The sequence below is a fragment of the Wolffia australiana genome, chromosome 10, assembly GCF_029677425.1.
Source record: "Wolffia australiana isolate 7733 chromosome 10, ASM2967742v1".
Taxonomy (NCBI): Eukaryota; Viridiplantae; Streptophyta; class Magnoliopsida; order Alismatales; family Araceae; genus Wolffia; species Wolffia australiana.
Window position 1 is genome coordinate 15,121,355 of NC_135844.1, and position 4,851 is coordinate 15,126,205.

The following is a 4,851-nucleotide window of genomic DNA, read 5'->3' on the forward strand; positions in this document are numbered from 1 at the left end:
TCCTAGGTCTCAGGTGAACAAGGTGCCGCGAACAACCACTAACCCTATTGGGTTGATCAGGACCGGCTTGTTCGGCGGTTTATGGGTTCATGGAAGGATGAACACAGGAACAACCATGTGTTCATCCTTCCAACTAGAGTGACGTCATGGTCATATAGCCAAGGATGGCCTAAGATGATGCTTCCTACTTTCAACTTGCATACCTTGTCTTTGATCTTGACGTAGGTATAGAAGATGACGTAGGTATGATGCTTCCTAGTCGGGCGACCATCGCATCGGAGATGGCGTTGATGCAACTCCCACTGTCCACGATCAACTTGCATACCTTGTCGTTGATCTTGACGTAGGTATAGAAGATCGAGGTGCGAATAGTTGCATTGGCCATCAAGTCGGACCATTGCACTACAGGTGCTGGTCGAGTGAGTGGGACGGCTCGAGGGGGTGGCCGTGTTCGACTAGTCCCCGCACGGTCTATTGCGATGTTGGCCAACTGTCGTCTAGTGTGGAGTGGAGCCAGTGGGGGAGTCAGGCTAGGGGCATTGATCTGAATGTACCCAACTCGTATGTCGGGTTCTTCGTACTATTGTGCGAACTCCTCATCGACACGATACTCGTCATCATGTAGGGGCTATGCCTTGTCCAACTGGTCGGGATCGACATTTCCAACATCTATCAATAGTGCGGATGACGGGCATTGACTGGCGCGGAGCCCTTTTCCTTATCACTTAAAGCACGTGATGTGTGCGTGGCTCACAGTAGCGCTACGGGTCATAGTATCGGTCGTGATGGCTCGGGCAGGTGGTGCCGATCCCACTGAAGTGACTGGGGCATGTCCTTGCCCTCCGGTAGTATGTGAAGTCCGAGTTGTCGTAGACGGAGTGGATCGGGCAAGTATGGGCCGTTGTGGTGCTGGGGTGACGAGTGTAACAGTCTCCTTTCCAGGATGCTCTAGGTGCTCCACGATATGATAGGCTCCGTCAACCTCGGCAGGGGTGCACTTAAGCACCTCGTTGTGCAAAGTCGATCAAAGCCCCTGAGCAAACACACCAATGATGATTCGTGGGTCCTCCACAAACCGGCACTACATGCGGCACTCCTCAAAAGCCTCTATGTATTCCGTCACTAACTACCGACCTTGTTGTAGGTCAAGCTATGAGAGGAATAATATCATCTGGTACTATCAGGGTACGTACTTGCTCCTCAGCTTCTGAGCCATCTCAGTCTACGACATGATGGGTCGTCCTCGTCGCTCGGTTGCTACGTGCTCATTCTCCCAAAAAATCTTGCCCTGTCCACCTAGTCTTGTCTCTGCATATTCGACGCACAAGTCGTCATCCATGCGATACCATCAAAAGTAAGAGTTCATACTCGACTCCCAGTCGATGAACTCCTTCGACTTCCTCGACCCCTCGAAGACAACAACATCAGCTCGCACGCTCTTCTTGATCCTGGCACGATGCTCCTCTCCTCGGTGCTCGTAGTCGTCCTGACACCACTTGGGTACCGGGTAGCCACCATGTCGTGGTTCAACGTGTCGTCCAGGTAGAGTCGGGTAGCGATCATGGTCAACCCATCATCGAGGTTGACCATCATACGGGGCACGGTGATCAGGTATCACGCGCGGAGGGTATCGCCGAACCTCATTGGGTTCGTCATATCGTCGATCATAGGGCCGGACGTAATCATCTCGGCGAGCCGGTAAGTCGGCCTCGTACCCACGATGATAGTCGTGGGTATCGTCTATCTTGGACACGGAGGTCCTGTGGGTTCCGTGTAGGATATCGGTCGGGACATCAATCCCGAAGCATCTCATCTTGCCACCTGTCGTCGGGGTATCCTTCCACTTCAACGGGCATCTGTGATCGCTCTTGGTGACTCGCGGCCCTTCGTGGGTCACGGGCTCGCTCTAGTGCCATGAGATCGGACACAATGACGGGTACCGGAGGTACCTTGGGTCGTGCTAGTCGCTGCTCCATGTGTTCGGTGACGGCAGTCAGGGTGCAGAGATACGCTCCGCACTCCTTCTAGGGTTGTTACTGCTGCTGCATCCTCCCTCGTCCACGTCCTGCTCCTCGGCCATGGGCGGAGAGAGCCAGGGGTGCCGGCTCGTCCACGTTATCTTTCCTGTGGGGCCGACGACTCGTCGTCGCATTGTCCTTGACGTCACTAGGGTAGGTAGCACCTATTGACTGTGAGGCACTATGGTGGGATCGAGCTCGCCCTCGGCATCCACGAATGTGTCCGCGTGGATCAAGTGACCTGTCAGCGCCCCTATTGTTGGGTGCGGTTCGTCCGGGCTTCAAAGGAGGCACTGGTACACCACCTTCGGGCGTGATGGGATGAGGCTCTAAGAGTCGCATAGGGCTGACTCTTTCAAGCATCAACGATTCTTCTCGTCGCGGTGAACGTGAACCTTCAAAAGTCATCTGTCTACTCGATCGCGTCTCGACGACCATGGCCAGTTCCTCGGTGGGAGACCTAAATGGGTTTTCGAAAATGGATGTATGCAGATGTAATGATTCGAGGGTACAGAGGCATGCTAAGGGCTTCCACAACCTGGCTCTAATACCAAAAATGATATTGGACATCGATGATGGCATCGTCCGACAGGTAATGCACTAAGTGATGTAACTACGTGATGCGAAGTGTCCTAGGTGAAATGTACGTGCAGGATCGACAAGTGGGAATTCATCGAGCTTCGAGCTTCGAGGCAGTATCCGATGACAATGATGGTGACCTTCTGATCCTCGTCAGAGCGACGATGGCGATTACGACGCCAAATGGAAAGATTCTATAGGGACTCGTACACAATGGACGGGCTCGACCCGTACCTAGGAATACGCTCTAGTCGTAGTTTTCTTGTAGTGAATTTTCTCTCTCACCTAAACTATCTAGAGCGCGGTGGAGCACAGTCGAAAATATACTGAAAGACGCAATATAACTAATGAGCATAGGGGAACGGTGTACCTCGTCAGGGCAGTGTTCATCGTCGGTGTTTTTTTTTTGTCGGTGCACGGACCGGTGTGGGCAGATAGGACAAGAAATGGGGAGAAATACATATAGACGGGCACGGCGTAGCTCCACAGACTGTGAGTGGAGGAGCGGCAAGAGAGCTCCGGGCAAATTGAGATTGGGGGCGTGAGAGGCCCACAAGACCAATGTTGGTTGGTGACACGATGCAAGAGGCACAATTTCACCAATGATCCAGGACTCAACTATGAACTGCTATGCAGATCGGTGGTCAAACCAGTGTGTAGAGTCACTAGATGCTCACAACAAGGGTTTGGTCGGACAGGGAACTGGCGTCTTCGGAGTGGTCGCCGTCTGTAGCAAGTCATAGATGGCGCTGACGTGAGAACACAGATTCACAGTGCCTAATGCAGCACAGTACTTTCAGTGGGACCAATTTGGCTGGCGGACCACAAAGAAACCGCTTTCAGCACAGTACTTTCAATTCACAGTCGCTCTCGCTCAACTGGTCAGTCGGTGTGTCCAAGAGGAGCGACACAACATTTGCCGTTGCCATTTAGAGGACCAAGGCCCCTTCCAACGTGGATGGAATCGTGCTGATCTGATTCCAAGACAATCCAATGTTCGTGCGGCGACAATAGATTTGAGAACCCCGATTAACCTAGGACACCTTGGCCGCAAAGAAGAATGCCTGACGGATGGTAGAGTGAGGAATCCCGCTGATGAATCCACGAAGAAACCTGCAAGTTTTTTTTTCGTGTGCCAAACACCTTCGGAAGGCACTTTCTTCTCTAGTGTCCTCCCGTTCCTTGTTGGAACGACAGGAGATTTGGGCCGCACACCACCGGCGAACGAATGGGAACCCCACGGAATCAGGAGATTCGTGGGGCATGAATACCCGATGATCCCTTCCTCAACGAATTCCCTTGGGCAATCTCTTCCCTCCTTTCTCTTCTGGTTCTCTTCTCCCCCTCTTCGCTTCTCCAACTTCTCCTCTGAAGGTGCGATCTGAAAAATGTGAACGTAACTGTAACAATACTTCCATATCTGAGTGGGAATGTGAGGGCATCATTGGCTTATATAGGGCCATGATAGGCCCCTTACAAAGGATCCAACAAGGGGAGCCCACTAAGGGACCCCCCCTTTTACAACACGAATAAACAATATTGGAATTAAAATGACGAGACGGACAAAAATGACGATGAAAATAAAACGGATACGAACGAAGACGAAAACATAACAGTGCGACTGTGGACGTGCTCTACTCGGGGTATTTAAACCCGAGTATCTTCACGGACGCTTTGGCGTGTCGGTCGGGCTGGACTCGGACCGATGGCCATGCTCGCGATGGCGATAATGGTGGCAACGACTTTGCTGACGATTTGTCGGCGCCATTTGGATGCGCTCCATGAGAAAGTGAGCATTTTAGTAATATTTAGTAATATTTAATTTTATAATCTTTTTTATTTTGATTCCAACTTTAAATCAGGCATTAAGAATCTTTCGATTCGGAAACAGAAATCTAGAATGAGAAAATGAGCCTCATTTGTCATATCAATATTTAGTGATATTTGACCCTCACTTGACTCCTAATTTTAATCAGGCATTGCGAGTCTTCGGATTAGGGAACAACATTCTAGAGAGAGAAAGTGAGCCTAATAAATAATATCAAATTTTAGCGATTATTTCATTTTATGCCTTTTATATTGACTAGAAATATAAATCATGCATTTTATGAGTCATCATATTAGGACAGAGAATTCTAGAGAGGTAAAGTGAGGATTATCTATTTTATCAATATTTAGTGATATTTTATTTTAAAATCTTTTTTTATTTTGATTCCAAATTTAAATCAGGCATTAAGAGTCTTTGAATTGGGAA